Here is a 19425-nt window from a genome sequence, read left to right on the forward strand (position 1 = left end):
TAAGGATAGAGAACTCTCTCCCTGAATAAAATCCTACTAAAGATACTAACATTAATATCATATTTAGTGGTAAGAAATGAAAAATTTCACGTTAAGTTGGAAAGAAGACGGCAATGTCCACTCTCTTCATACAATTTCAACCTTGTACTTGAAGTCCCAGCTAATGAAGTAAGACCAGTAACTGAAGGTATCCTTATTCAGATTGAAGATCTACAGCTGTCATTGTTGGCTTATTGTAAGATTTTCCATGTAGAAATTCTAAATGATTTTGTAAATTTACTTTGTTGAATTAAGCAGTGACTTTTCGTGTGTGTGTGTGTGTGTGTGTGTGTGTGTGTGTGTTGCCTACATGGATATTCATACTCATGAAGACCAGAGGATGTCAAGTTATCTGAAACTGGAGTTGTGAGCCAATATGTGGATGCTAGAAGTTGAACCAGGGGCTGCTTGAGGAGCAGCCAGTGCTCAAAACCACTGAGCCACCTCTCCAGTCCCCAAAGAAGTGATTGCATCACAATGACTCAAGACTGATTTATTAATAAATCAATTGCTTTGCATATGGCAGGAGTTAACAGTTTAACAGAAAGTGCATCAACTTTATGTATTATTTCCAAACCTCTCACACATGGTTTTACACGGATGGTATGAAGTTGGCCATGGAATGATTATATTACATACACCAATCACACAAATGATATAACAAACAAAGCATGTTAACAATGCCCCACCACAGAACTGCTTCAAACACCAGCGTGTTGGTGGCTGGCAAGTCTTTACATTTTTATTGGATATTTTATTTATTTACATTTCAGATGTTATCCCCTTTTTTAAATTCCCCCTCCCAGAAACAACCCTATCCCATCTCCCCTCCTCCTCTTTGCTTTTATACCATTTTAGTTACATGCAAGTATTAAGGTCAGTTCTAGGTTGTGGAACTAGCAATACAATAGATGCAAATAGTCAAGAAACAAGCAAGACTATAAACACAAATAGTCATGTTGGACTCTAAGATCCAAAACCAGGGGACATGCTTCCCCAGAAACAAATGGGATTCGCTCACAAATGGGATTCGCTGCAATAACAGGAGGTTTATTGATGATAAGATGTTAGCCAGTATACTGGGGTTTCCCTATGAGCAGACAAGAGGAACCCTGAGTCAAAGTTGGAAGCAGTTTTTATACAGAATTTACAAGAGCAACCACAAAGGACCACAAATGTTGACTTTCCCATCCTGGAATGTGTCTCTGTGCTCTGGGCCTTCCCCATCCTCAGGTGAGTTCCCTTCAGTGTAATCTGAGGAATGTTAATCAGCCTCTCCCTTCCTCCTCTGAATGTTAATCCAGCAAGTGTCCTCTGACTAAGGAATGTGCTCCTCCTAGAATATATCCTGGGACAGTGAATTCTAAGTTCAAACTGAGACCTAAATTTTAAGTTCAAACCAAGACCTGAATATCTCATATCTGGGTCCTACAGTGAGAGAACAAGCAAGGCAATAAACAAAGTTCAGTGATCACTATTTCTAAGGGCTTATCAGGAAGACCAAAATATCTGAGCCAACTTCCCTGTCCTAGCCCAAAGTCATTTTCATGTCTGAAGTCTACTTCTTTGTTCTAGCCTAAGATTTAGATTCCTGCCTGAAATTACTTCTTTGTTCTAGCCTAATGTCAGATTCCTGCCTGAAGCCCATTTCCTTGTCCTTGATGAATGTCAGATTCCTGCCAAGCAGTGCATTTCCTTTTGAGAGGCCACACAATAAGCATGTGGTAGTAAGTGAAGGATCCCAGAATCCCCAAGAGAGTTGCAAGACCTGATTGTTGTCCAGTTATTTTTCTTTGAAATCTGATTTATGCTTGTAGTTATTGTTATTGAGCCAAATACCTTGTTCTTGGTAAAAAAAGGACAGGCTCTCAAGGCACAGTGAGGAATTTGGTGATTTATAACGAATGAAAATGTTACATTAAAGTAAGAGAAAGTCAAGAAACATGAAGTTTAGCATCTTTAGGACAGGATTTTTTCTACTGTCATGTAGTAAGAAGAGAGGAGGTATCATCAACAAAAGTCCACAGTAAGTGGAAAAGAAATAGTCTTAATCTAGTGTGTCAATGATCTGTACTCCATGTCCTCTTCCTGAACCTAAACATACATACTCCCTGAACAGTGCTGAAAACATAGCCCCAGATTCTCTTAAAGAAACACTTTGAATCCCCGGATATATTTCCCAGAATCTGCCACCAGGGAGGGATACAGTGCTCTCTTCTCTTTGTCTCCCAGATGAGTATCAGATCTGTCTCTGATTGTGCCAGGCCTTTAACTGCAGAATCCCCAAAACAAGGAGGATCAAGCCAAGCACAGCCATCAGGATGATGTTTTCCACTGTATGATCCTGGGGTTTTGATGCTGGAGACAGTGCACAAACAGGTCAGGGCAGAGAAAGTCACTCCTAGGTGAGTGGATGTCCAAGCACAGCACCTGAATCTACTGGATAAGGAAGACTTGATCCTCTGCATCCCACCCTTAATGGAGAACTCCAATTACTCACCTGCCTTGGCTTCTGATGTGTTTGATAGTCTCAGATGCTCCTGAAAAAAGCAAAAGAAAAGGTAGGATGTATGAAGTACTTAAGAAACCTGGGCCTTTCACATGGGATTCATATTATTTCTTTTATTGCTTGAATATTAGTTTAATCACATAATTTCTTGAAGATTCTTTTCTGTTAGGGTAGAGCTCTCTCTGTTTTACCAACAACAGCTATTCCCATGTTGCTTCATTGCATATATCAATGCACAAATATATCAGTGCACATATACATCACATTGATAGGTTTCTACTATGAAGTGTATATGTATGCTGAGAGTGGTAAAATAATAAACTTGTAAAAACATATTAACAAGACATGTTAATGTGAATGGATTTGTAATAATAATATAATTTACCCTATGATATATAATACTATATATATATATATTATATATATATATATATAAAATCACCAGTGTACATGCATGTTTATATTCTATATACAAAATACAGACTTAAAATGTGAAGCAGTAAAATGTCATATGTAAGAAATTCCATTCTTCTTGCCAGACTAAGTGCAAATAGAGATTCACTACTTAAAAAAAAAAAAAAAAAAAAAAAAAAAAAAAAAAAAAAAAAAAAAAAAAAAAAAAAAAAAAAAAAAAAAAAAAAAAAAAAAAAAAAAAAAAAAAAAAAAAAAAAAAAAAAAAAAAAAAAAAAAAAAAAAAAAAAAAAAAAAAAAAAAAAAAAAAAAAAAAAAAAAAAAAAAAAAAAAAAAAAAAAAAAAAAAAAAAAAAAAAAAAAAAAAAAAAAAAAAAAAAAAAAAAAAAAAAAAAAAAAAAAAAAAAAAAAAAAAAAAAAAAAAAAAAAAAAAAAAACAAAAAAAAAAAAAAAAAAAAAAAAAAAAAAAAAAAAAAAAAAAAAAAAAAAAAAAAAAAAAAAAAAAAAAAAAAAAAAAAAAAAAAAAAAAAAAAAAAAAAAAAAAAAAAAAAAAAAAAAAAAAAAAAAAAAAAAAAAAAAAAAAAAAAAAAAAAAAAAAAAAAAAAAAAAAAAAAAAAAAAAAAAAAAAAAAAAAAAAAAAAAAAAAAAAAAAAAAAAAAAAAAAAAAAAAAAAAAAAAAAAAAAAAAAAAAAAAAAAAAAAAAAAAAAAAAAAAAAAAAAAAAAAAAAAAAAAAAAAAAAAAAAAAAAAAAAAAAAAAAAAAAAAAAAAAAAAAAAAAAAAAAAAAAAAAAAAAAAAAAAAAAAAAAAAAAAAAAAAAAAAAAAAAAAAAAAAAAAAAAAAAAAAAAAAAAAAAAAAAAAAAAAAAAAAAAAAAAAAAAAAAAAAAAAAAAAAAAAAAAAAAAAAAAAAAAAAAAAAAAAAAAAAAAAAAAAAAAAAAAAAAAAAAAAAAAAAAAAAAAAAAAAAAAAAAAAAAAAAAAAAAAAAAAAAAAAAAAAAAAAAAAAAAAAAAAAAAAAAAAAAAAAAAAAAAAAAAAAAAAAAAAAAAAAAAAAAAAAAAAAAAAAAAAAAAAAAAAAAAAAAAAAAAAAAAAAAAAAAAAAAAAAAAAAAAAAAAAAAAAAAAAAAAAAAAAAAAAAAAAAAAAAAAAAAAAAAAAAAAAAAAAAAAAAAAAAAAAAAAAAAAAAAAAAAAAAAAAAAAAAAAAAAAAAAAAAAAAAAAAAAAAAAAAAAAAAAAAAAAAAAAAAAAAAAAAAAAAAAAAAAAAAAAAAAAAAAAAAAAAAAAAAAAAAAAAAAAAAAAAAAAAAAAAAAAAAAAAAAAAAAAAAAAAAAAAAAAAAAAAAAAAAAAAAAAAAAAAAAAAAAAAAAAAAAAAAAAAAAAAAAAAAAAAAAAAAAAAAAAAAAAAAAAAAAAAAAAAAAAAAAAAAAAAAAAAAAAAAAAAAAAAAAAAAAAAAAAAAAACAAAAAAAAAAAAAAAAAAAAAAAAAAAAAAAAAAAAAAAAAAAAAAAAAAAAAAAAAAAAAAAAACAAAAAAAAAAAAAAAAAAAAAAAAAAAAAAAAAAAAAAAAAAAAAAAAAAAAAAAAAAAAAAAAAAAAAAAAAAAAAAAAAAAAAAAAAAAAAAAAAAAAAAAAAAAAAAAAAAAAAAAAAAAAAAAAAAAAAAAAAAAAAAAAAAAAAAAAAAAAAAAAAAAAAAAAAAAAAAAAAAAAAAAAAAAAAAAAAAAAAAAAAAAAAAAAAAAAAAAAAAAAAAAAAAAAAAAAAAAAAAAAAAAAAAAAAAAAAAAAAAAAAAAAAAAAAAAAAAAAAAAAAAAAAAAAAAAAAAAAAAAAAAAAAAAAAAAAAAAAAAAAAAAAAAAAAAAAAAAAAAAAAAAAAAAAAAAAAAAAAAAAAAAAAAAAAAAAAAAAAAAAAAAAAAAAAAAAAAAAAAAAAAAAAAAAAAAAAAAAAAAAAAAAAAAAAAAAAAAAAAAAAAAAAAAAAAAAAAAAAAAAAAAAAAAAAAAAAAAAAAAAAAAAAAAAAAAAAAAAAAAAAAAAAAAAAAAAAAAAAAAAAAAAAAAAAAAAAAAAAAAAAAAAAAAAAAAAACAAAAAAAAAAAAAAAAAAAAAAAAAAAAAAAAAAAAAAAAAAAAAAAAAAAAAAAAAAAAAAAAAAAAAAAAAAAAAAAAAAAAAAAAAAAAAAAAAAAAAAAAAAAAAAAAAAAAAAAAAAAAAAAAAAAAAAAAAAAAAAAAAAAAAAAAAAAAAAAAAAAAAAAAAAAAAAAAAAAAAAAAAAAAAAAAAAAAAAAAAAAAAAAAAAAAAAAAAAAAAAAAAAAAAAAAAAAAAAAAAAAAAAAAAAAAAAAAAAAAAAAAAAAAAAAAAAAAAAAAAAAAAAAAAAAAAAAAAAAAAAAAAAAAAAAAAAAAAAAAAAAAAAAAAAAAAAAAAAAAAAAAAAAAAAAAAAAAAAAAAAAAAAAAAAAAAAAAAAAAAAAAAAAAAAAAAAAAAAAAAAAAAAAAAAAAAAAAAAAAAAAAAAAAAAAAAAAAAAAAAAAAAAAAAAAAAAAAAAAAAAAAAAAAAAAAAAACAAAAAAAAAAAAAAAAAAAAAAAAAAAAAAAAAAAAAAAAAAAAAAAAAAAAAAAAAAAAAAAAAAAAAAAAAAAAAAAAAAAAAAAAAAAAAAAAAAAAAAAAAAAAAAAAAAAAAAAAAAAAAAAAAAAAAAAAAAAAAAAAAAAAAAAAAAAAAAAAAAAAAAAAAAAAAAAAAAAAAAAAAAAAAAAAAAAAAAAAAAAAAAAAAAAAAAAAAAAAAAAAAAAAAAAAAAAAAAAAAAAAAAAAAAAAAAAAAAAAAAAAAAAAAAAAAAAAAAAAAAAAAAAAAAAAAAAAAAAAAAAAAAAAAAAAAAAAAAAAAAAAAAAAAAAAAAAAAAAAAAAAAAAAAAAAAAAAAAAAAAAAAAAAAAAAAAAAAAAAAAAAAAAAAAAAAAAAAAAAAAAAAAAAAAAAAAAAAAAAAAAAAAAAAAAAAAAAAAAAAAAAAAAAAAAAAAAAAAAAAAAAAAAAAAAAAAAAAAAAAAAAAAAAAAAAAAAAAAAAAAAAAAAAAAAAAAAAAAAAAAAAAAAAAAAAAAAAAAAAAAAAAAAAAAAAAAAAAAAAAAAAAAAAAAAAAAAAAAAAAAAAAAAAAAAAAAAAAAAAAAAAAAAAAAAAAAAAAAAAAAAAAAAAAAAAAAAAAAAAAAAAAAAAAAAAAAAAAAAAAAAAAAAAAAAAAAAAAAAAAAAAAAAAAAAAAAAAAAAAAAAAAAAAAAAAAAAAAAAAAAAAAAAAAAAAAAAAAAAAAAAAAAAAAAAAAAAAAAAAAAAAAAAAAAAAAAAAAAAAAAAAAAAAAAAAAAAAAAAAAAAAAAAAAAAAAAAAAAAAAAAAAAAAAAAAAAAAAAAAAAAAAAAAAAAAAAAAAAAAAAAAAAAAAAAAAAAAAAAAAAAAAAAAAAAAAAAAAAAAAAAAAAAAAAAAAAAAAAAAAAAAAAAAAAAAAAAAAAAAAAAAAAAAAAAAAAAAAAAAAAAAAAAAAAAAAAAAAAAAAAAAAAAAAAAAAAAAAAAAAAAAAAAAAAAAAAAAAAAAAAAAAAAAAAAAAAAAAAAAAAAAAAAAAAAAAAAAAAAAAAAAAAAAAAAAAAAAAAAAAAAAAAAAAAAAAAAAAAAAAAAAAAAAAAAAAAAAAAAAAAAAAAAAAAAAAAAAAAAAAAAAAAAAAAAAAAAAAAAAAAAAAAAAAAAAAAAAAAAAAAAAAAAAAAAAAAAAAAAAAAAAAAAAAAAAAAAAAAAAAAAAAAAAAAAAAAAAAAAAAAAAAAAAAAAAAAAAAAAAAAAAAAAAAAAAAAAAAAAAAAAAAAAAAAAAAAAAAAAAAAAAAAAAAAAAAAAAAAAAAAAAAAAAAAAAAAAAAAAAAAAAAAAAAAAAAAAAAAAAAAAAAAAAAAAAAAAAAAAAAAAAAAAAAAAAAAAAAAAAAAAAAAAAAAAAAAAAAAAAAAAAAAAAAAAAAAAAAAAAAAAAAAAAAAAAAAAAAAAAAAAAAAAAAAAAAAAAAAAAAAAAAAAAAAAAAAAAAAAAAAAAAAAAAAAAAAAAAAAAAAAAAAAAAAAAAAAAAAAAAAAAAAAAAAAAAAAAAAAAAAAAAAAAAAAAAAAAAAAAAAAAAAAAAAAAAAAAAAAAAAAAAAAAAAAAAAAAAAAAAAAAAAAAAAAAAAAAAAAAAAAAAAAAAAAAAAAAAAAAAAAAAAAAAAAAAAAAAAAAAAAAAAAAAAAAAAAAAAAAAAAAAAAAAAAAAAAAAAAAAAAAAAAAAAAAAAAAAAAAAAAAAAAAAAAAAAAAAAAAAAAAAAAAAAAAAAAAAAAAAAAAAAAAAAAAAAAAAAAAAAAAAAAAAAAAAAAAAAAAAAAAAAAAAAAAAAAAAAAAAAAAAAAAAAAAAAAAAAAAAAAAAAAAAAAAAAAAAAAAAAAAAAAAAAAAAAAAAAAAAAAAAAAAAAAAAAAAAAAAAAAAAAAAAAAAAAAAAAAAAAAAAAAAAAAAAAAAAAAAAAAAAAAAAAAAAAAAAAAAAAAAAAAAAAAAAAAAAAAAAAAAAAAAAAAAAAAAAAAAAAAAAAAAAAAAAAAAAAAAAAAAAAAAAAAAAAAAAAAAAAAAAAAAAAAAAAAAAAAAAAAAAAAAAAAAAAAAAAAAAAAAAAAAAAAAAAAAAAAAAAAAAAAAAAAAAAAAAAAAAAAAAAAAAAAAAAAAAAAAAAAAAAAAAAAAAAAAAAAAAAAAAAAAAAAAAAAAAAAAAAAAAAAAAAAAAAAAAAAAAAAAAAAAAAAAAAAAAAAAAAAAAAAAAAAAAAAAAAAAAAAAAAAAAAAAAAAAAAAAAAAAAAAAAAAAAAAAAAAAAAAAAAAAAAAAAAAAAAAAAAAAAAAAAAAAAAAAAAAAAAAAAAAAAAAAAAAAAAAAAAAAAAAAAAAAAAAAAAAAAAAAAAAAAAAAAAAAAAAAAAAAAAAAAAAAAAAAAAAAAAAAAAAAAAAAAAAAAAAAAAAAAAAAAAAAAAAAAAAAAAAAAAAAAAAAAAAAAAAAAAAAAAAAAAAAAAAAAAAAAAAAAAAAAAAAAAAAAAAAAAAAAAAAAAAAAAAAAAAAAAAAAAAAAAAAAAAAAAAAAAAAAAAAAAAAAAAAAAAAAAAAAAAAAAAAAAAAAAAAAAAAAAAAAAAAAAAAAAAAAAAAAAAAAAAAAAAAAAAAAAAAAAAAAAAAAAAAAAAAAAAAAAAAAAAAAAAAAAAAAAAAAAAAAAAAAAAAAAAAAAAAAAAAAAAAAAAAAAAAAAAAAAAAAAAAAAAAAAAAAAAAAAAAAAAAAAAAAAAAAAAAAAAAAAAAAAAAAAAAAAAAAAAAAAAAAAAAAAAAAAAAAAAAAAAAAAAAAAAAAAAAAAAAAAAAAAAAAAAAAAAAAAAAAAAAAAAAAAAAAAAAAAAAAAAAAAAAAAAAAAAAAAAAAAAAAAAAAAAAAAAAAAAAAAAAAAAAAAAAAAAAAAAAAAAAAAAAAAAAAAAAAAAAAAAAAAAAAAAAAAAAAAAAAAAAAAAAAAAAAAAAAAAAAAAAAAAAAAAAAAAAAAAAAAAAAAAAAAAAAAAAAAAAAAAAAAAAAAAAAAAAAAAAAAAAAAAAAAAAAAAAAAAAAAAAAAAAAAAAAAAAAAAAAAAAAAAAAAAAAAAAAAAAAAAAAAAAAAAAAAAAAAAAAAAAAAAAAAAAAAAAAAAAAAAAAAAAAAAAAAAAAAAAAAAAAAAAAAAAAAAAAAAAAAAAAAAAAAAAAAAAAAAAAAAAAAAAAAAAAAAAAAAAAAAAAAAAAAAAAAAAAAAAAAAAAAAAAAAAAAAAAAAAAAAAAAAAAAAAAAAAAAAAAAAAAAAAAAAAAAAAAAAAAAAAAAAAAAAAAAAAAAAAAAAAAAAAAAAAAAAAAAAAAAAAAAAAAAAAAAAAAAAAAAAAAAAAAAAAAAAAAAAAAAAAAAAAAAAAAAAAAAAAAAAAAAAAAAAAAAAAAAAAAAAAAAAAAAAAAAAAAAAAAAAAAAAAAAAAAAAAAAAAAAAAAAAAAAAAAAAAAAAAAAAAAAAAAAAAAAAAAAAAAAAAAAAAAAAAAAAAAAAAAAAAAAAAAAAAAAAAAAAAAAAAAAAAAAAAAAAAAAAAAAAAAAAAAAAAAAAAAAAAAAAAAAAAAAAAAAAAAAAAAAAAAAAAAAAAAAAAAAAAAAAAAAAAAAAAAAAAAAAAAAAAAAAAAAAAAAAAAAAAAAAAAAAAAAAAAAAAAAAAAAAAAAAAAAAAAAAAAAAAAAAAAAAAAAAAAAAAAAAAAAAAAAAAAAAAAAAAAAAAAAAAAAAAAAAAAAAAAAAAAAAAAAAAAAAAAAAAAAAAAAAAAAAAAAAAAAAAAAAAAAAAAAAAAAAAAAAAAAAAAAAAAAAAAAAAAAAAAAAAAAAAAAAAAAAAAAAAAAAAAAAAAAAAAAAAAAAAAAAAAAAAAAAAAAAAAAAAAAAAAAAAAAAAAAAAAAAAAAAAAAAAAAAAAAAAAAAAAAAAAAAAAAAAAAAAAAAAAAAAAAAAAAAAAAAAAAAAAAAAAAAAAAAAAAAAAAAAAAAAAAAAAAAAAAAAAAAAAAAAAAAAAAAAAAAAAAAAAAAAAAAAAAAAAAAAAAAAAAAAAAAAAAAAAAAAAAAAAAAAAAAAAAAAAAAAAAAAAAAAAAAAAAAAAAAAAAAAAAAAAAAAAAAAAAAAAAAAAAAAAAAAAAAAAAAAAAAAAAAAAAAAAAAAAAAAAAAAAAAAAAAAAAAAAAAAAAAAAAAAAAAAAAAAAAAAAAAAAAAAAAAAAAAAAAAAAAAAAAAAAAAAAAAAAAAAAAAAAAAAAAAAAAAAAAAAAAAAAAAAAAAAAAAAAAAAAAAAAAAAAAAAAAAAAAAAAAAAAAAAAAAAAAAAAAAAAAAAAAAAAAAAAAAAAAAAAAAAAAAAAAAAAAAAAAAAAAAAAAAAAAAAAAAAAAAAAAAAAAAAAAAAAAAAAAAAAAAAAAAAAAAAAAAAAAAAAAAAAAAAAAAAAAAAAAAAAAAAAAAAAAAAAAAAAAAAAAAAAAAAAAAAAAAAAAAAAAAAAAAAAAAAAAAAAAAAAAAAAAAAAAAAAAAAAAAAAAAAAAAAAAAAAAAAAAAAAAAAAAAAAAAAAAAAAAAAAAAAAAAAAAAAAAAAAAAAAAAAAAAAAAAAAAAAAAAAAAAAAAAAAAAAAAAAAAAAAAAAAAAAAAAAAAAAAAAAAAAAAAAAAAAAAAAAAAAAAAAAAAAAAAAAAAAAAAAAAAAAAAAAAAAAAAAAAAAAAAAAAAAAAAAAAAAAAAAAAAAAAAAAAAAAAAAAAAAAAAAAAAAAAAAAAAAAAAAAAAAAAAAAAAAAAAAAAAAAAAAAAAAAAAAAAAAAAAAAAAAAAAAAAAAAAAAAAAAAAAAAAAAAAAAAAAAAAAAAAAAAAAAAAAAAAAAAAAAAAAAAAAAAAAAAAAAAAAAAAAAAAAAAAAAAAAAAAAAAAAAAAAAAAAAAAAAAAAAAAAAAAAAAAAAAAAAAAAAAAAAAAAAAAAAAAAAAAAAAAAAAAAAAAAAAAAAAAAAAAAAAAAAAAAAAAAAAAAAAAAAAAAAAAAAAAAAAAAAAAAAAAAAAAAAAAAAAAAAAAAAAAAAAAAAAAAAAAAAAAAAAAAAAAAAAAAAAAAAAAAAAAAAAAAAAAAAAAAAAAAAAAAAAAAAAAAAAAAAAAAAAAAAAAAAAAAAAAAAAAAAAAAAAAAAAAAAAAAAAAAAAAAAAAAAAAAAAAAAAAAAAAAAAAAAAAAAAAAAAAAAAAAAAAAAAAAAAAAAAAAAAAAAAAAAAAAAAAAAAAAAAAAAAAAAAAAAAAAAAAAAAAAAAAAAAAAAAAAAAAAAAAAAAAAAAAAAAAAAAAAAAAAAAAAAAAAAAAAAAAAAAAAAAAAAAAAAAAAAAAAAAAAAAAAAAAAAAAAAAAAAAAAAAAAAAAAAAAAAAAAAAAAAAAAAAAAAAAAAAAAAAAAAAAAAAAAAAAAAAAAAAAAAAAAAAAAAAAAAAAAAAAAAAAAAAAAAAAAAAAAAAAAAAAAAAAAAAAAAAAAAAAAAAAAAAAAAAAAAAAAAAAAAAAAAAAAAAAAAAAAAAAAAAAAAAAAAAAAAAAAAAAAAAAAAAAAAAAAAAAAAAAAAAAAAAAAAAAAAAAAAAAAAAAAAAAAAAAAAAAAAAAAAAAAAAAAAAAAAAAAAAAAAAAAAAAAAAAAAAAAAAAAAAAAAAAAAAAAAAAAAAAAAAAAAAAAAAAAAAAAAAAAAAAAAAAAAAAAAAAAAAAAAAAAAAAAAAAAAAAAAAAAAAAAAAAAAAAAAAAAAAAAAAAAAAAAAAAAAAAAAAAAAAAAAAAAAAAAAAAAAAAAAAAAAAAAAAAAAAAAAAAAAAAAAAAAAAAAAAAAAAAAAAAAAAAAAAAAAAAAAAAAAAAAAAAAAAAAAAAAAAAAAAAAAAAAAAAAAAAAAAAAAAAAAAAAAAAAAAAAAAAAAAAAAAAAAAAAAAAAAAAAAAAAAAAAAAAAAAAAAAAAAAAAAAAAAAAAAAAAAAAAAAAAAAAAAAAAAAAAAAAAAAAAAAAAAAAAAAAAAAAAAAAAAAAAAAAAAAAAAAAAAAAAAAAAAAAAAAAAAAAAAAAAAAAAAAAAAAAAAAAAAAAAAAAAAAAAAAAAAAAAAAAAAAAAAAAAAAAAAAAAAAAAAAAAAAAAAAAAAAAAAAAAAAAAAAAAAAAAAAAAAAAAAAAAAAAAAAAAAAAAAAAAAAAAAAAAAAAAAAAAAAAAAAAAAAAAAAAAAAAAAAAAAAAAAAAAAAAAAAAAAAAAAAAAAAAAAAAAAAAAAAAAAAAAAAAAAAAAAAAAAAAAAAAAAAAAAAAAAAAAAAAAAAAAAAAAAAAAAAAAAAAAAAAAAAAAAAAAAAAAAAAAAAAAAAAAAAAAAAAAAAAAAAAAAAAAAAAAAAAAAAAAAAAAAAAAAAAAAAAAAAAAAAAAAAAAAAAAAAAAAAAAAAAAAAAAAAAAAAAAAAAAAAAAAAAAAAAAAAAAAAAAAAAAAAAAAAAAAAAAAAAAAAAAAAAAAAAAAAAAAAAAAAAAAAAAAAAAAAAAAAAAAAAAAAAAAAAAAAAAAAAAAAAAAAAAAAAAAAAAAAAAAAAAAAAAAAAAAAAAAAAAAAAAAAAAAAAAAAAAAAAAAAAAAAAAAAAAAAAAAAAAAAAAAAAAAAAAAAAAAAAAAAAAAAAAAAAAAAAAAAAAAAAAAAAAAAAAAAAAAAAAAAAAAAAAAAAAAAAAAAAAAAAAAAAAAAAAAAAAAAAAAAAAAAAAAAAAAAAAAAAAAAAAAAAAAAAAAAAAAAAAAAAAAAAAAAAAAAAAAAAAAAAAAAAAAAAAAAAAAAAAAAAAAAAAAAAAAAAAAAAAAAAAAAAAAAAAAAAAAAAAAAAAAAAAAAAAAAAAAAAAAAAAAAAAAAAAAAAAAAAAAAAAAAAAAAAAAAAAAAAAAAAAAAAAAAAAAAAAAAAAAAAAAAAAAAAAAAAAAAAAAAAAAAAAAAAAAAAAAAAAAAAAAAAAAAAAAAAAAAAAAAAAAAAAAAAAAAAAAAAAAAAAAAAAAAAAAAAAAAAAAAAAAAAAAAAAAAAAAAAAAAAAAAAAAAAAAAAAAAAAAAAAAAAAAAAAAAAAAAAAAAAAAAAAAAAAAAAAAAAAAAAAAAAAAAAAAAAAAAAAAAAAAAAAAAAAAAAAAAAAAAAAAAAAAAAAAAAAAAAAAAAAAAAAAAAAAAAAAAAAAAAAAAAAAAAAAAAAAAAAAAAAAAAAAAAAAAAAAAAAAAAAAAAAAAAAAAAAAAAAAAAAAAAAAAAAAAAAAAAAAAAAAAAAAAAAAAAAAAAAAAAAAAAAAAAAAAAAAAAAAAAAAAAAAAAAAAAAAAAAAAAAAAAAAAAAAAAAAAAAAAAAAAAAAAAAAAAAAAAAAAAAAAAAAAAAAAAAAAAAAAAAAAAAAAAAAAAAAAAAAAAAAAAAAAAAAAAAAAAAAAAAAAAAAAAAAAAAAAAAAAAAAAAAAAAAAAAAAAAAAAAAAAAAAAAAAAAAAAAAAAAAAAAAAAAAAAAAAAAAAAAAAAAAAAAAAAAAAAAAAAAAAAAAAAAAAAAAAAAAAAAAAAAAAAAAAAAAAAAAAAAAAAAAAAAAAAAAAAAAAAAAAAAAAAAAAAAAAAAAAAAAAAAAAAAAAAAAAAAAAAAAAAAAAAAAAAAAAAAAAAAAAAAAAAAAAAAAAAAAAAAAAAAAAAAAAAAAAAAAAAAAAAAAAAAAAAAAAAAAAAAAAAAAAAAAAAAAAAAAAAAAAAAAAAAAAAAAAAAAAAAAAAAAAAAAAAAAAAAAAAAAAAAAAAAAAAAAAAAAAAAAAAAAAAAAAAAAAAAAAAAAAAAAAAAAAAAAAAAAAAAAAAAAAAAAAAAAAAAAAAAAAAAAAAAAAAAAAAAAAAAAAAAAAAAAAAAAAAAAAAAAAAAAAAAAAAAAAAAAAAAAAAAAAAAAAAAAAAAAAAAAAAAAAAAAAAAAAAAAAAAAAAAAAAAAAAAAAAAAAAAAAAAAAAAAAAAAAAAAAAAAAAAAAAAAAAAAAAAAAAAAAAAAAAAAAAAAAAAAAAAAAAAAAAAAAAAAAAAAAAAAAAAAAAAAAAAAAAAAAAAAAAAAAAAAAAAAAAAAAAAAAAAAAAAAAAAAAAAAAAAAAAAAAAAAAAAAAAAAAAAAAAAAAAAAAAAAAAAAAAAAAAAAAAAAAAAAAAAAAAAAAAAAAAAAAAAAAAAAAAAAAAAAAAAAAAAAAAAAAAAAAAAAAAAAAAAAAAAAAAAAAAAAAAAAAAAAAAAAAAAAAAAAAAAAAAAAAAAAAAAAAAAAAAAAAAAAAAAAAAAAAAAAAAAAAAAAAAAAAAAAAAAAAAAAAAAAAAAAAAAAAAAAAAAAAAAAAAAAAAAAAAAAAAAAAAAAAAAAAAAAAAAAAAAAAAAAAAAAAAAAAAAAAAAAAAAAAAAAAAAAAAAAAAAAAAAAAAAAAAAAAAAAAAAAAAAAAAAAAAAAAAAAAAAAAAAAAAAAAAAAAAAAAAAAAAAAAAAAAAAAAAAAAAAAAAAAAAAAAAAAAAAAAAAAAAAAAAAAAAAAAAAAAAAAAAAAAAAAAAAAAAAAAAAAAAAAAAAAAAAAAAAAAAAAAAAAAAAAAAAAAAAAAAAAAAAAAAAAAAAAAAAAAAAAAAAAAAAAAAAAAAAAAAAAAAAAAAAAAAAAAAAAAAAAAAAAAAAAAAAAAAAAAAAAAAAAAAAAAAAAAAAAAAAAAAAAAAAAAAAAAAAAAAAAAAAAAAAAAAAAAAAAAAAAAAAAAAAAAAAAAAAAAAAAAAAAAAAAAAAAAAAAAAAAAAAAAAAAAAAAAAAAAAAAAAAAAAAAAAAAAAAAAAAAAAAAAAAAAAAAAAAAAAAAAAAAAAAAAAAAAAAAAAAAAAAAAAAAAAAAAAAAAAAAAAAAAAAAAAAAAAAAAAAAAAAAAAAAAAAAAAAAAAAAAAAAAAAAAAAAAAAAAAAAAAAAAAAAAAAAAAAAAAAAAAAAAAAAAAAAAAAAAAAAAAAAAAAAAAAAAAAAAAAAAAAAAAAAAAAAAAAAAAAAAAAAAAAAAAAAAAAAAAAAAAAAAAAAAAAAAAAAAAAAAAAAAAAAAAAAAAAAAAAAAAAAAAAAAAAAAAAAAAAAAAAAAAAAAAAAAAAAAAAAAAAAAAAAAAAAAAAAAAAAAAAAAAAAAAAAAAAAAAAAAAAAAAAAAAAAAAAAAAAAAAAAAAAAAAAAAAAAAAAAAAAAAAAAAAAAAAAAAAAAAAAAAAAAAAAAAAAAAAAAAAAAAAAAAAAAAAAAAAAAAAAAAAAAAAAAAAAAAAAAAAAAAAAAAAAAAAAAAAAAAAAAAAAAAAAAAAAAAAAAAAAAAAAAAAAAAAAAAAAAAAAAAAAAAAAAAAAAAAAAAAAAAAAAAAAAAAAAAAAAAAAAAAAAAAAAAAAAAAAAAAAAAAAAAAAAAAAAAAAAAAAAAAAAAAAAAAAAAAAAAAAAAAAAAAAAAAAAAAAAAAAAAAAAAAAAAAAAAAAAAAAAAAAAAAAAAAAAAAAAAAAAAAAAAAAAAAAAAAAAAAAAAAAAAAAAAAAAAAAAAAAAAAAAAAAAAAAAAAAAAAAAAAAAAAAAAAAAAAAAAAAAAAAAAAAAAAAAAAAAAAAAAAAAAAAAAAAAAAAAAAAAAAAAAAAAAAAAAAAAAAAAAAAAAAAAAAAAAAAAAAAAAAAAAAAAAAAAAAAAAAAAAAAAAAAAAAAAAAAAAAAAAAAAAAAAAAAAAAAAAAAAAAAAAAAAAAAAAAAAAAAAAAAAAAAAAAAAAAAAAAAAAAAAAAAAAAAAAAAAAAAAAAAAAAAAAAAAAAAAAAAAAAAAAAAAAAAAAAAAAAAAAAAAAAAAAAAAAAAAAAAAAAAAAAAAAAAAAAAAAAAAAAAAAAAAAAAAAAAAAAAAAAAAAAAAAAAAAAAAAAAAAAAAAAAAAAAAAAAAAAAAAAAAAAAAAAAAAAAAAAAAAAAAAAAAAAAAAAAAAAAAAAAAAAAAAAAAAAAAAAAAAAAAAAAAAAAAAAAAAAAAAAAAAAAAAAAAAAAAAAAAAAAAAAAAAAAAAAAAAAAAAAAAAAAAAAAAAAAAAAAAAAAAAAAAAAAAAAAAAAAAAAAAAAAAAAAAAAAAAAAAAAAAAAAAAAAAAAAAAAAAAAAAAAAAAAAAAAAAAAAAAAAAAAAAAAAAAAAAAAAAAAAAAAAAAAAAAAAAAAAAAAAAAAAAAAAAAAAAAAAAAAAAAAAAAAAAAAAAAAAAAAAAAAAAAAAAAAAAAAAAAAAAAAAAAAAAAAAAAAAAAAAAAAAAAAAAAAAAAAAAAAAAAAAAAAAAAAAAAAAAAAAAAAAAAAAAAAAAAAAAAAAAAAAAAAAAAAAAAAAAAAAAAAAAAAAAAAAAAAAAAAAAAAAAAAAAAAAAAAAAAAAAAAAAAAAAAAAAAAAAAAAAAAAAAAAAAAAAAAAAAAAAAAAAAAAAAAAAAAAAAAAAAAAAAAAAAAAAAAAAAAAAAAAAAAAAAAAAAAAAAAAAAAAAAAAAAAAAAAAAAAAAAAAAAAAAAAAAAAAAAAAAAAAAAAAAAAAAAAAAAAAAAAAAAAAAAAAAAAAAAAAAAAAAAAAAAAAAAAAAAAAAAAAAAAAAAAAAAAAAAAAAAAAAAAAAAAAAAAAAAAAAAAAAAAAAAAAAAAAAAAAAAAAAAAAAAAAAAAAAAAAAAAAAAAAAAAAAAAAAAAAAAAAAAAAAAAAAAAAAAAAAAAAAAAAAAAAAAAAAAAAAAAAAAAAAAAAAAAAAAAAAAAAAAAAAAAAAAAAAAAAAAAAAAAAAAAAAAAAAAAAAAAAAAAAAAAAAAAAAAAAAAAAAAAAAAAAAAAAAAAAAAAAAAAAAAAAAAAAAAAAAAAAAAAAAAAAAAAAAAAAAAAAAAAAAAAAAAAAAAAAAAAAAAAAAAAAAAAAAAAAAAAAAAAAAAAAAAAAAAAAAAAAAAAAAAAAAAAAAAAAAAAAAAAAAAAAAAAAAAAAAAAAAAAAAAAAAAAAAAAAAAAAAAAAAAAAAAAAAAAAAAAAAAAAAAAAAAAAAAAAAAAAAAAAAAAAAAAAAAAAAAAAAAAAAAAAAAAAAAAAAAAAAAAAAAAAAAAAAAAAAAAAAAAAAAAAAAAAAAAAAAAAAAAAAAAAAAAAAAAAAAAAAAAAAAAAAAAAAAAAAAAAAAAAAAAAAAAAAAAAAAAAAAAAAAAAAAAAAAAAAAAAAAAAAAAAAAAAAAAAAAAAAAAAAAAAAAAAAAAAAAAAAAAAAAAAAAAAAAAAAAAAAAAAAAAAAAAAAAAAAAAAAAAAAAAAAAAAAAAAAAAAAAAAAAAAAAAAAAAAAAAAAAAAAAAAAAAAAAAAAAAAAAAAAAAAAAAAAAAAAAAAAAAAAAAAAAAAAAAAAAAAAAAAAAAAAAAAAAAAAAAAAAAAAAAAAAAAAAAAAAAAAAAAAAAAAAAAAAAAAAAAAAAAAAAAAAAAAAAAAAAAAAAAAAAAAAAAAAAAAAAAAAAAAAAAAAAAAAAAAAAAAAAAAAAAAAAAAAAAAAAAAAAAAAAAAAAAAAAAAAAAAAAAAAAAAAAAAAAAAAAAAAAAAAAAAAAAAAAAAAAAAAAAAAAAAAAAAAAAAAAAAAAAAAAAAAAAAAAAAAAAAAAAAAAAAAAAAAAAAAAAAAAAAAAAAAAAAAAAAAAAAAAAAAAAAAAAAAAAAAAAAAAAAAAAAAAAAAAAAAAAAAAAAAAAAAAAAAAAAAAAAAAAAAAAAAAAAAAAAAAAAAAAAAAAAAAAAAAAAAAAAAAAAAAAAAAAAAAAAAAAAAAAAAAAAAAAAAAAAAAAAAAAAAAAAAAAAAAAAAAAAAAAAAAAAAAAAAAAAAAAAAAAAAAAAAAAAAAAAAAAAAAAAAAAAAAAAAAAAAAAAAAAAAAAAAAAAAAAAAAAAAAAAAAAAAAAAAAAAAAAAAAAAAAAAAAAAAAAAAAAAAAAAAAAAAAAAAAAAAAAAAAAAAAAAAAAAAAAAAAAAAAAAAAAAAAAAAAAAAAAAAAAAAAAAAAAAAAAAACAAAAAAAAAAAAAAAAAAAAAAAAAAAAAAAAAAAAAAAAAAAAAAAAAAAAAAAAAAAAAAAAAAAAAAAAAAAAAAAAAAAAAAAAAAAAAAAAAAAAAAAAAAAAAAAAAAAAAAAAAAAAAAAAAAAAAAAAAAAAAAAAAAAAAAAAAAAAAAAAAAAAAAAAAAAAAAAAAAAAAAAAAAAAAAAAAAAAAAAAAAAAAAAAAAAAAAAAAAAAAAAAAAAAAAAAAAAAAAAAAAAAAAAAAAAAAAAAAAAAAAAAAAAAAAAAAAAAAAAAAAAAAAAAAAAAAAAAAAAAAAAAAAAAAAAAAAAAAAAAAAAAAAAAAAAAAAAAAAAAAAAAAAAAAAAAAAAAAAAAAAAAAAAAAAAAAAAAAAAAAAAAAAAAAAAAAAAAAAAAAAAAAAAAAAAAAAAAAAAAAAAAAAAAAAAAAAAAAAAAAAAAAAAAAAAAAAAAAAAAAAAAAAAAAAAAAAAAAAAAAAAAAAAAAAAAAAAAAAAAAAAAAAAAAAAAAAAAAAAAAAAAAAAAAAAAAAAAAAAAAAAAAAAAAAAAAAAAAAAAAAAAAAAAAAAAAAAAAAAAAAAAAAAAAAAAAAAAAAAAAAAAAAAAAAAAAAAAAAAAAAAAAAAAAAAAAAAAAAAAAAAAAAAAAAAAAAAAAAAAAAAAAAAAAAAAAAAAAAAAAAAAAAAAAAAAAAAAAAAAAAAAAAAAAAAAAAAAAAAAAAAAAAAAAAAAAAAAAAAAAAAAAAAAAAAAAAAAAAAAAAAAAAAAAAAAAAAAAAAAAAAAAAAAAAAAAAAAAAAAAAAAAAAAAAAAAAAAAAAAAAAAAAAAAAAAAAAAAAAAAAAAAAAAAAAAAAAAAAAAAAAAAAAAAAAAAAAAAAAAAAAAAAAAAAAAAAAAAAAAAAAAAAAAAAAAAAAAAAAAAAAAAAAAAAAAAAAAAAAAAAAAAAAAAAAAAAAAAAAAAAAAAAAAAAAAAAAAAAAAAAAAAAAAAAAAAAAAAAAAAAAAAAAAAAAAAAAAAAAAAAAAAAAAAAAAAAAAAAAAAAAAAAAAAAAAAAAAAAAAAAAAAAAAAAAAAAAAAAAAAAAAAAAAAAAAAAAAAAAAAAAAAAAAAAAAAAAAAAAAAAAAAAAAAAAAAAAAAAAAAAAAAAAAAAAAAAAAAAAAAAAAAAAAAAAAAAAAAAAAAAAAAAAAAAAAAAAAAAAAAAAAAAAAAAAAAAAAAAAAAAAAAAAAAAAAAAAAAAAAAAAAAAAAAAAAAAAAAAAAAAAAAAAAAAAAAAAAAAAAAAAAAAAAAAAAAAAAAAAAAAAAAAAAAAAAAAAAAAAAAAAAAAAAAAAAAAAAAAAAAAAAAAAAAAAAAAAAAAAAAAAAAAAAAAAAAAAAAAAAAAAAAAAAAAAAAAAAAAAAAAAAAAAAAAAAAAAAAAAAAAAAAAAAAAAAAAAAAAAAAAAAAAAAAAAAAAAAAAAAAAAAAAAAAAAAAAAAAAAAAAAAAAAAAAAAAAAAAAAAAAAAAAAAAAAAAAAAAAAAAAAAAAAAAAAAAAAAAAAAAAAAAAAAAAAAAAAAAAAAAAAAAAAAAAAAAAAAAAAAAAAAAAAAAAAAAAAAAAAAAAAAAAAAAAAAAAAAAAAAAAAAAAAAAAAAAAAAAAAAAAAAAAAAAAAAAAAAAAAAAAAAAAAAAAAAAAAAAAAAAAAAAAAAAAAAAAAAAAAAAAAAAAAAAAAAAAAAAAAAAAAAAAAAAAAAAAAAAAAAAAAAAAAAAAAAAAAAAAAAAAAAAAAAAAAAAAAAAAAAAAAAAAAAAAAAAAAAAAAAAAAAAAAAAAAAAAAAAAAAAAAAAAAAAAAAAAAAAAAAAAAAAAAAAAAAAAAAAAAAAAAAAAAAAAAAAAAAAAAAAAAAAAAAAAAAAAAAAAAA

The sequence above is a fragment of the Arvicanthis niloticus genome, unplaced genomic scaffold (assembly GCF_011762505.2).
Source record: "Arvicanthis niloticus isolate mArvNil1 unplaced genomic scaffold, mArvNil1.pat.X pat_scaffold_381_arrow_ctg1, whole genome shotgun sequence".
In the NCBI taxonomy this organism is placed as follows: Eukaryota; Metazoa; Chordata; class Mammalia; order Rodentia; family Muridae; genus Arvicanthis; species Arvicanthis niloticus.